Source organism: Mauremys mutica, chromosome 11 (assembly GCF_020497125.1).
Source record: "Mauremys mutica isolate MM-2020 ecotype Southern chromosome 11, ASM2049712v1, whole genome shotgun sequence".
Lineage (NCBI taxonomy): Eukaryota > Metazoa > Chordata > Testudines > Geoemydidae > Mauremys > Mauremys mutica.
Genome location: NC_059082.1, coordinates 21,319,599 through 21,332,044, shown reverse-complemented (window position 1 = coordinate 21,332,044; position 12,446 = coordinate 21,319,599). Strand labels below are relative to the sequence as shown.

The following is a 12,446-nucleotide window of genomic DNA, read 5'->3' as shown; positions in this document are numbered from 1 at the left end:
TTTTTCCCCTGAGGAAAATTTCACCTTTTCATAAAACAAAGAAACAAACCCCTCCCCACCAACTGATTTTTTTTTGTCTAGTGAAAACAAATTTTTTTAGCCAAAAACTGAAATTTTAGCTAACCCGCAAAATTCTAAGTTTTTAAAAAAAAAATTATCAACAAAAAATTCAACAAAAAAATTAAACCAGATGCTTTCTGTAGAAATATTTAGTTGAAAACCCAATTTTTTTATCAACTGCTTTTGGCAAAGTTTTGACTAGCCCTAGCCACAGTATAAAGGGGTCAAAAATCTGTAGGACACAATCAGTCTGCTGCAGCTGGAGACTTCCAACCTCCTGAGTCAGACTTCCTCAGGCCAGTTCTGCTGGTGTGTTCCATGTTTAGACTGCACACAATCTGGCCCTAAAGTGAGGTTCTGTCATTCTGGAAAACTGTAGAAAAAGGTGTGGACGTACTGTTGTCACTAAAGACTTACCTCAGCTTGGTTATAAGTGTCACTTGTACAGGGAGTTGAACGGTGGTGGTGGTGGTGGTGTTTGGTAGTTGCATCTATTCATTTGTATGAAGAGCTTCATACTTCGTTTAATTTAATATTAATTATACACTTCAGAGATGTTTATATATTTGTATGGAGGGGACTTAGATTGAACATAAGAACAACCATACTGGGTCAGACCAAAGGTCCATCTAGACCAGTATCCTGTCTTCCGACAGTGGCCAATGCCATGTGCCCCAGAGTGAATGAACAGAACAGATAATCATCAAGTGATCCATCCTCTGTTGCCCATTCCCAGCTTTTGGCAAACAGGCTAGGGACAACATCCTTGCCCATCCTGGCTAATAGCCACTGATGTCCCTATCCTCCATGAAATTATCTAGTTCTTTTTTTGAACGCTGTTACAGTCTTGGCCTTCACAACATCCTCTGGCAAGGAGTTCCACAGGTTGACTCTGCATTATGTGAAAATGGGGTAATGATTGTTTGGGGTGTTTTCAGCTAGGATGTCTGTATTTGGGTGACTGCATTGGGTGAATTCAGGATAGATGTATACTTGATACCCTTTACATGGTTGCATAAAGTATTTTAAAACAATGATTGAAGCAGAGCAATGTAGAAGAAAAAATGGTTTCTTAACTGTGCTGTGGCCATAGTTGCTTCACTTAGGACCAATCTTTTGACATGTTTGCAAATGGCTTAGCAGTGGCTGATGCAGCTGTGCATTCTAATTTTGTATTTGGTAGCTTGCAACATTTTTCTTCCACTTGGAGTTGGGAGAGGTGGGGAATGACTCATGGTTGTTGCATATACACATAGAAAAAGCAATTTACTGGCACTGATTCTTTCCTAACCATATAGCACCTTATCCAGGGCCAATTTTCTTCACACATTCCCTCAAACTTCTATTGTTAGACAGTCTTAGAATGGCTATCATCACCACTGGTGGCAGTCGGTATTATAATGGGGTAGAAGAATATGCTATCTGGGAATAGGCAGGCATGATGGTAGGAATGTTCCACTAATCCTCCAAGTAATTTGTGCTGCAAATATTTACAACAGCTTGTAGACTTTTAGCAATTGCCTGAAGGAATAGAAGGACAAGATAGAGGGATTCAGGTTTTTAATAGTGTCACTGAATTTCTGAGATTGTTGCAAAGCATTGATTTATTTGCCGGACAGTTCTCTTATAAAACTGCACAAAGTGGCAACAAAGGAAACATCATGTACGCTAAAGGACATCAGCGGAACAGGATCTAAATGGTGTTTTTATTTGTGCCGATTATGTTGTTACCTTTGTCTAAAACAATAAATCTTGGGACTGGAGTTTTGGGCTTATAATAATGAACTATTGAGCTCACCAAAGTTCTGAGGACTTGTTCTCTGTCAGAACAGACCTATAGCTTTACCTCTATTGGGCGACATCACTGTCATGTTTGAACTTTTTTCTGTCACCATAGGTAATTCCTGGTTTAGTTAATCCTTCCCCCAAACACACGCTCCCCATTTTCTTTGCAACCACTAAGTATAGAGATTCTTTCATCTTGCAAGATATTCAATCAAAACCGATTCCCCAACATAAACATGTTTAAAAATCCAAAATTGATGACCTTTCCAGCAAATTCTATTTACTTAAGAGCTGTCAGAAGAGAACTCCCTCTTGAAGCAGATGTGCTGGCTCTGGGCTCTCACTGTCCCACTCTGGGCATAAGGTAGGTAAGACAACCCTAGGTACCCCAAGGAAGCATGAGGCATCTTGCTACCATCTGCCTTTAGCCTGAGGAATCCTTGTCTGTGCCAACTCCACCAGCCATGGGCAACATAAGCATTCTCCTCTAGGACTTGCAGGCCCCACTGTTTCGCTACAGAGTGGAAATAGGCACACTCCAACCCTTGAGCCCTCTGAGTGTCATGTTGGTCCACTGAACCGTCACACTGTTCACAGATTCACTGTTTCCATAAAAACAGTACACCCCAGCTTGCCAGTTCCACCTCACAACGCTGCTCTGCTTATTACACAGCACTTATACTTGATGTCATTATAAACATATCTAATTTCTATGCGTCTGAAGAAGTGAGCTGTAGCCCACGAAAGCTTATGCTGAAACAAATTTGTTAGTCTCTAAGGTGCCACAAGTACTCCTGTTCTTTTTGCGGCTACAGACTAACATGGCTGCTACTCTGAAACATATCTAAGTTTATTTAACAAAGCATAGAGATTCAAGGAATAGCAAGTAGAAGCATTGGAAACAAATTGTTACATATCAAATCATAACATCCATTCTAGAGCCTAGACTTAATGAGATACTCATGTCTTGTAGAGTAATACTCACCCCAAACCCTTGCCATGGCCATGCATGGCTGTGGTCCTCCTTTCTTGAGATGAGTACTTCGTGAGCTAGCTTCCCAAGTGAAGGATTCCAGGTGTTTCCTTGCATCCTTAAGCTATACTGTAACAATCCTTTGTCTTTAGTCAGAAACAGGACACCTCCTGCTGTTTGTTTCATCTCGTGAATTTCCTTTTTTGTAGATTTTGCAATCTCGTCTTTCGCCTGTGTATGCAACTAGGCCCATCTTGTGAGGCATACCGTATGCCAATGACCAGACAGGAAGATAGGTGACTGCTACTTCCTGCCTGAAAGGAACATTTCCAAGGAATGTCCCCTCTTGGTGACCTACCTTAACTCTAGGACCCAAAGAACATAACTTTTGGTATAGATATGTAATTCTAAATATCATTTGTATATATGTTTCCCAATGGTTATGTTGACCAGTGGACCACTGGTTCTTTGGTCGAGACTTCACATGCCACCCTTTGGAGAACTGTTCTGTATAGCGGGATCCTCTGGGTCAGATTAAAAATTTATGCACCTCCTGTGCCCTCTGACAGTTGCCACTAAAAGGTCCCTGTGTCACAGCAGGGGGCAATCTGGGGAAAGGGAGGGGAGTGAGGGCACTCGGGGGGCCAGCAGTGTCCATTGTGCAATTTAGGGCATGTTTACATAGTGGTTTAATCCAAAGCTTTTTGATGCAAATCAGGAAACTCCCACCAACTGTTTTCAATTCACATCATGTAAACACAGGGCAGTAGTCTGCTGTGAACTGAGGGCAGAGTCATCTTGGCAGATATTCCATGGTCCTTGGCTTCACTGCTGGATAACATGCATCCTGGGATTGTTAGAGGCAGCTGTCAAAATCAGTTAGTTGAGAATCATGAAGCTAGGTTCATGTCCCACCTGGGCTGGGCTTTTCTTGGTGTAGCAAGGAATCTACCCTTTATGTGTAAACTATATTTGAAAGCTAAGCATCATTATTATTTATTGCTGTCCCCTTGTGCATGGGCTGACAGGTTCTCCATGTTTGAAAACACCAGATCTTTTCCATCCCAGTTCTCTGCTGAAAAAAATTGTTTATTGAGATTCATTCCTCTCTTGCTCCTCCCTTTCTTCATCTCTCTGATATTCATTTAAAAAAACTTGAAAATTATCTTAAAATTCATTCCATCTGTGCTGTCTCTTCTCTTTCAGGCTCTCTACTGCTTGAGCCCTAGGTCAGAGAGCACACACGGAAAATATGTATGTTCATAATGAGATAATAAATAATGCAGTGGTCTCATTCCAATCTCATCCATATCTCAGCATATCTGTGGATTCTTGTGCTCTGAGCAGTTTGAATTTCTCAGCATTGCTATCTTTGTAAGATCTGTGGGCTGACTCCCTGTTATGATGCATTTAATGTGAAGGACACAGACTAGAGCTTTGATTTTTTGGATAGATATTTTGTTTGCTTTTTACTAAGAACTTAACAGATGCATGGCATAATTAGGTAGAGGCATGTGCACTGAGAGTCATGATACAGCTAGGCTCATGCTTCACTCCACTCTGACCTTTGGAGGGTTGTGTGGTGGTGGTGAGCATTGGCAGTGGATCCTGCTAGGCTAATTAGATTAAAAGAGGCAAAAGAAGACCCTCTGAATATTTGGACATGGAAGCAAGTACCCCACCTACTCATAGGTTCTCGATGGTCTACCCCATGCACAGACAGAACAATTTGAGGACTTCAGTAACTCAGACGTAGGTTAGGGGTTTGTTACAGGAGTGGACAGGTGAGATTCTGTGGCCTGCATTGTGCAGGAGGTCAGACTAGATGATCATAATGGTCCCTTCTGACCTTAAGTCTATGAGTCTCTAATCACTAATCTCCTATCACCACAGGCTAGCTGTGTCCCGGGAGCGGGGAGGGGGGGATGTCACCTGTTGCAGGCGGCCAGAGAGTCAAGAATCTCTGTGATATGAATCTTGTGGAACTCTCTGTGCAGCAGCCCACCCTAAGGAGAGGGGTAATCCTGCACATCCTGTGGCTTCCCAGGGAAGAAACCTGCTCCACCAAACATAAGAGGCCTGGAAACTCCCCAAATGTCTCTTCTGCCTCCCCATGTCCTGTGGCAGCATGATTCCTGTGAGATTCCCATTGGCTGGCTCCCCAGTAGCAGGTATGGAGATAACTGAGAGGAGGCAAAAGGGGGTAGTGTTACAAAATGTACAGTACCAGATCCCCTCCTCTTTCCCTTCCCTTCCCACCCCATGTCCTGTCCCAAACCCCTATGGAGCACTGAGCCCACCAACTGTAGAAAAGAAGTATACGAGGACTCCAGGAAGGATAGAAACATGATGCAGTGGCAGCAATAGAATATTTAATAAAGTACACTCTGGTGTGAGCTCTGTTATTTTCTCTGCATTTTTAAGGTAGGTGTTATCTAGCTTTCGCGACTTTTGCCTAGCTCAAGCAGAAGCATTGCCAATTTGTTTTGGGCCTTTTTTCCCTCTCACATCTGTATGCTAATCCTGATTGGTAAGGGTGATGAGCATGTTCAGACTAGTGATATGGAGCAATGATAATGCAGCAAAGGAAAGTTGCTTATTACTTGAAATGATTTATTTTTTTTTATTTTTTATTTTTAAACAAACATCTAAAGGCTTGTTAATCGAAAATGCATATGCCACTGCAGCCAATGGGAAAATTCTCTCCTCCTACATACTTCGGTATTAAAAATAGTATGTTATCCCATTATCGTTTGACTCAGTTACCAAATGAATAGGCCCAATTGTTTAGAGGACATGTTGCTGTTTGGATTTGCATCTCCTTAGCAAACAGTAGCAAGCTGTCATTTCACAGGCATTTGGCAAAGAATTCTGCCACTTCACACGTTACAGTCTATTAGATGTAAGGCTTGAGAACTTGATGTCTTTTTGGTAAACTGCCCAGCCTGTAAAGTAGTATTTTATATAACATAAATAGTATGACATAATAGGGCAAATGATGTTGTATTGTTTTCTTGGTAAAAACATTGTAACCTGAAATCATCATTGCTGAAAAGGGAAACTTTATTTTCTATCTGGAAGCTCAAATACTGTAGGTTCTTATTGATTATAGCAGCACTGATAGATGCCAACTGAGATTGGAGCCCCATTGCCTTAGGCATTGCACAATCGCATAGCAAGTGACCTGCCCCAAAGAGGTTCCAATCTAAATAGACCAACAACAAAAAATGTAAGAGAAGGGAATTATCATTCTCATCTTACAGATAGGGAAACAGGCGCAGAGAGATGATGTGATTTGGTCAAGGTCATGCAGAACAGCTGGGCAGAACCAGGAATTGAACCTGTGTCTTCTGGAACTATAAGATCCTCCTTCCACCCTAAGTGCAAACTCAGGCCTGGGCTACACCTAAAACTTAGGTCAACCGTCTATATTGCTCAGGACTGTGAAAAATTTCACACCCTGTGCGGTGTAGTTGGATGGACATAACTCCCACTGTAGACATAGCAAGATTGATGGAAGAATTCTTCCATTCGCCTAGCTATTGCCTTTCGAGGAGGTGGATTTACTATATTGAGGCATGTGGGGGGGGGGACCCCTTCCATCACTGTAGTAAGTTTCTGCAATACAGTGGCATAGCTGCAGAGCCTCTGATGGGGAGAAGATTGTGGCCAGGCACAGCACTTGCAATGGCAATTGTAGACTATGGAATGAGTCTGGAGCCCTTTTTATCAAACTGTGAATCCTGTCCTAGCCCAAAGAGATGGAAGTAGAAACCTGGACAGACGTCATCACACCTGTAAGACTTTCCTACTCAAGGGGTTAAATATTGAGGCTTTGGGGAGGGAATTCATATTTTAGCCAAAGCAGTTAAACCATCCCTTTATTTAGATTCCCCATTGTTCATACAGCATGTAAGTGTCCCATATTCCAGCTATCTGAGTTATTAGGGAATGGTTCATTGCATTTTAGGCAGAATCATTATTGTGTCTGATAAAACATTTCATCTGAGTTCATTTGAATTAATTTATTATATGATGAAAGACTAGTTTGTGGCATACTTCCCAGATTAGACAGCTCTTGGTAATGGAATCCCTTTGTATATGTGAGTGACACTAACATATTTGCTGTGTTTGTGTAAATATTCATAGAGATTTTCTATTTACATCATTATGCAGTATGTACACATTGTATTGTATTTTTGCAAAGACATTTTTGGAGTAAACAGACTGAATACTCAAAGTCGTTAGTGTTAGGGAATGGGAAATGGCAAACTTCCATACTCTTTGGTTTAATAGAGCTTTGTTGGAAAAAGCTCTCTGCTTTAGATGATTTACAGCCTTCTATTAAAGTGCATATAATAATTTAATTATGTGACAAACTGCCAGTGTGAGACAAAGTTTAGTTTTGTTTAAGAAAGAGAAGTACTTTACGAGTGTAATGGGAAGAAATAGATTAGGCTATGTCTACACTATAGTCTATGTTGGCAATACTTATTTCACTTAGGGGGGTGAATATTCCAACCCCCTGAGCGACATAAGTTACCCTGACGTAAGCGCTTGTGTGAACAGTGCTATGTCAACAGGAGAGCCTCTCCCACCAATATAGCTTCTACTGTTCACGTTTTTTCCCTTTTTTTTCTTTGTGTGTGTGTGTGTGTGTGTGTGTTGTTTTGCCAACGGGTGAGCTCTCTCCCATTGGCACAGAACATCTTCACCAGATGCACTGCAGCAGTGAAGCTGTATCGGTGCAGCTGTGCCACTGCAGTGCTGTATGTATATATAGACATACCCTTAGAATAAACACAGATACAGAGTAGTACAGCTAGTGAGTTCAAAGCATAGCTGAACAAAATCCCTTCTCATGGGTGTAGAATGTTTTTGTGGAATAGAATTGCTTTAGATTGAAACACAGATGAGATCCAGGCCATTAAATTAGTCTCCAGATTCTGTCCCCAACTTTAGAGTGATACCAGGTTGGGACCATTTATTGAGATCCTCAGGTCAAAAAGTCGAGATTAAATCCTTCCCAAATTGAAGATGGGGAGTTTGAATTACCCTGAATCTCTGAAACCAAAGATTTTAATCTCAGCAGGATTTGACTCAGCTTTTCATCCTTCTGAGGTAACTGAAAGCCATGCATTTTACTGTGGAATAGAGCTGGTCAGAATTTTATTTTTCCCAGTGAAAAATTGAAAACTGAATATTTCAATTTAGAAATGCTACTGTGGTGTCTTATAAGAATTGTAGTTCAGTGGCCTCATGCTATCATTCCCATTTATAGGCTGAACTCCCTGGTCAGACTACATATCCCATGATGCACTCCAGTCTCCCCCTGGGTGAGGGGAAGTACATGGGTATCCTGTGGCTAAATTTCTACATGAGCGATAAAGTTCTGCTGGAGAGCCTAACTCATAGGGAAATGAGGCAACTGAACTACAGCTCCCATAATGCACTGCAGCAGCATATCCAAATAGCAATATATCTATTTTAGGCCAAAATATTATTTATCTGAAAACCGAAACACTTTCTGTGTTGGGTTTTTAACAGAAAATCAATTTTTTTTGTGTGTGTGTGGAAACCAGACCCTTTTGTGAAAAAAATATTTGTGTGTGTGTGTGTGGGGGGGGAGAATATCATTGGAGTAAAAAAATCAGCAAGCCCTACTGTGCAGAGATCTGTCAAACAAGATGATAAAAATAAACATTTACATAATTTATGTATTTTAGCACAGTGTGCCTGTGGTGAATTGTTTACTTAGTTGTGTACTATCCTGTGACTAATACTTTGGAACAAAAACATTTTGAAAAATAAAAATGGAAAATCAGTCTCTGTACCAGATGACTGGCGCTAATGTAATGCCTAGTTTTTAAAGACTCCAGTGGTGATCCTGGAAACTACAGGCTGGTAAGCCTAACTTAGACTATGTCTATACTACACTTTTTGTTGGTAAAAATTTGTTGTCGGTCAGGGGTGTGAAAAAAACACACCCTGACCGACAAAAGTTTTACCAACAAAAAGTGCCGGTGTGAACAGCGCTTTGTCGGCAGGAGATAAAGCTACTGCCCCTCATTGGGGATGGTTTTATTTTGTTGGCAGGAGAGCTTTCTCCTGCTGACAAAGAGCATATATACTGCCTACCTTACAGCAGCACAGTTGAAGCGGCAAAGCAGTGCCGCTTCAAGGTGGGCAGTGTAGACGTAGTCTGAATATCAGGCAAATTGTCTGACACTATAATAAAGAACAAAATTATCAGACTCATAGATGAACATGATACGAAGAGTTGACACAAATATTATAAAAGGAAATAATGCCTCACCGATCTATTAGAATTGTCAACAGGCAATGGATGAGATTGGCCCATCGATATAGTCTACTTAGACTTTCAGAAAGCCACTGACAAGGTCCCTCACTAAAGGCTTTTATGCAAAGTTAGCAGTCATGGGATAAGGATAAGCAGAAGAATAAATGTTCAGCTCTCACAATAGATGGAGGAAAATAGTGGGGTTCCCCCAAGGATCTGTGCTGGGATCTGTGCTGTTCAACATATTCATTAATGATCTGGAAAAGGCAGTGAACAGTGAAATGGAAAAATGTGCAGACTATACAAAATTATTCAAGTTAGTTAAGTCCAAAGCTGACTTAAGACTTTAAAAGGGATCTCACTAAAGTGGGTGACAGAGTGACAAAATGGCAGATGAAATTCAATGTTGATGAGTGCAAAGTAGTACACATTGGAAAAAATAATCTTAACTATGTACAAAAAAATGATGGGGTCTAAATTAGCTGTTACCACTCAAGAAAGATCTTGGAGTCATCATGGATAGTTCTTTTAAAACATCCACTCAATGTGCAATAGTAGTATTTTTTTTTTAAGAAAGGAAAAAAAAAGAAAGCTAACAACGTTAGGAACAATTAGGAAAGGGATAGATAATAATATAGTGGCATTATGATATTTTCTCTCTAAATCCACGGTAGGCCTATATTGTGAAGATGCCGCAAGTACTCCTGTTTTTGCGGATACAGACTAACTCTGAAAACTGTGAATACTGTGTCCAGTTCCAGTTGCCCCATTTTAAAATATATATAATATGAATATGAAAAGGTGCAGAGAAGGGTCATAAAAAAGATTGAGGGTCTGAAACAGCTTCTGTATGAGAAAAGATTAAAAAGACTGGGACTGGTCATCTTAGAAAAGAGATGACTAAAGGGGAATTGGATAGAGGTCATGAATGGTGTGTAGAAAGTGAATAGGGAAGAGTTATTTATCCCTTCACACAACAAAAGAACTAGGGGTTGCCCAATGAAATTAATAGCAGTAGGATTAAAACAAAGTTCATGCAACACAGAGTCAACCTATGGAAGTTGTCGTCCTGGGATGTTGTGAAGGCCAAAAATATTAGATCAGTTTTTGGACTGTTAGCTGAGATGGTCAAGGATGCAACCCTAAACCTCCAACTGCGAGAAGCTTGGACTGGACAACAGGGATGGATCACTCAAAATTTCCTTGTTCTGATCATTTCCTCTGATGCATCTGGCACTGGCCACTGTTTGCAACAGGATACTGGGCTAGATGAACTATTGGTCTGACCCAATATGTCTGTCCTTGTTATGTCTACTCTGTGCCTAACTGTTTACTCAGTTATGTATAATATCCTGTGCCTTACCCTTTGGAACACACAAACATTCAAAAAATAAAAAAGTTTTTTAGATGTTAAACATCCCAAGGCACATTTAATCTAGTGACAAGGAAACATACTCCATTAAGACTTCCTTTGACTTCAGTGGAAGCCTTGATTGAGTAAAGGTGTCAGGATTAGAGCCGTTGGGTGAGGTAATCTATTTTATTGGACTAAATTCTGTTGGTGAGAGAGACAAGCTTTTGGGCCACTCACACAGCTCTTCTGGTCTGGGAAAGGTACTCCCAAGGTCACTGAAAAATGCAAGGTGTAACAGATAGTTTAGCACAAGTATTTAGCACATATTGTACGGGACCATTCAAGGTAAGTGGCCTGTTAACACCTCTGCAGTTATAGGACAAAAAGAGGTGGTTTGGTTAAAAATTGTGGTAATAAGCTATAAATCCAGAGTCTCTGTTCAGTCCATGATTTTTTTTTAAGTGTCTAGCAGAGAAATGAATTTAAGCTCCCAGGCTCATCTTTTGAAAGTGTTTTGCAGTTTTCCTTTGAGGATAAGGACTGGAGGTTGGAGATTGAGTGATCGCTTTGTGAAGTGTTCACCCACAGGTGACAGGATGTGTTTGTCTTTTATCATTTTCCTGTGTGAGTTCATTTGAGAGAATAGCGATTGTTTGGTTTCACCCACATAGTAGTTGTTGGGGCATTTAATGCACTGGATGAGGTATACCACATGTTGTGATAAGCATGTGTATCATCCATGAATCTCTGAAGATGTGTTGTGGGGGAGTGTTCCTTGTTGTAGGAGAGATGTCTGCAGGTTTGCAACTGTTGTTCTGGCAGGGTTTGGTGCTCCTTTGATCAAATTTTTGGTGTCCTGGTCTATGGGAAACTTATGTCTGATGATCAGCTTGGAGAGGTTGGGGTGGGGAGGGGTTGTCTGAAAACCAGAAGTGAGGGTTCAGGAAAGATTTTTTTTTCAGGGTGAGATCCCCATCAAGTATAGGGGTTGTATTGAAGCAGGTTCTCTTAGGGTATTTAGGTGGCTCATTCCATGCCATGATGCGATCTACTTCTCTGGTAGAGGGCCCTTGTTTGGTGACGGCAGTTTTAAGTGTGTTAAGATGTATATCCCAGACTTTCTTCTTAGAGCATAGTCTGTGGTAGCTGAGGGCTTGTCTATACTACAGGTTATGTTGGTATCAGGGGTGGCTCCAGGCACCAGCGCACCAAGCGCATGCCTGGGGCGGCAAGCCACGGGGGGTGGCCAGCCGGTCGCCATGAGGGCAGCAGTCAGGCTGCCTTTGGCGGCATGCCTGTGGGAGGTCCGCCAGTCCTACGGCTTCGGCGGCAATTCGGTGGCGGATACACAGAAGGCGCAGGACCGGCGGACGTCCCGCAGGCATGTCGCCGAATCCGCGTTACCAGCGGACCTCCTGGAGGCGTGCCGCCGAAAGCTGCCTGACTGCCATGCTTGGGGCGGCAAAATACATAGAGCCGCCCCTGGTTGGTGTAACTTATGTCACTCAGGAGTGTGAGTAAGCCCCCCCCCCCCCCCGAGCAACATAAGTTACACTGACCTAAGCACCACTGTGGACATAGCTACTGTATCTCGGGGAGGTAAATTTATTATGCTAACAGGAAAGCTCTCTCCCATTGGCAGAGTGTGTCTTCTCCAGATGCACTGCAGCAGCGCAGCTGTAGCACTTCTAGTGTAGACTAGCCCTTGTGCCTGGCTGTAGATAACAGACTTCTTGGGAATGTTTGGGGTGGTTACTGGATTTATGAAGGTCTGTGTGGTGATCTCTACAGACAACCATATACAAGAATCCCACAGATGTGTTAACAGGACACTCTGCTTTGAATGGTCCCTTACAATATGTGCTAACTACTTTTTTTTTTTTTTTTTGGAAGAGGAAGAACAATAGACTGTCCTGCTTAATCCATAAATAGATATAATAATACAATATTCTGGCTCTCCCATACAATGTTCT

The 12,446-nt window shown here is 41.6% G+C and overlaps 1 long non-coding RNA gene across 4 annotated transcripts in view; it reads left to right on the top strand.

Annotated features, from left to right (window-relative positions):
- Window positions 1-12,446, top strand: part of LOC123344593 — a 265,270-nt gene that overhangs the window by 131,386 nt on the left and 121,438 nt on the right. The window lies entirely within an intron of this gene.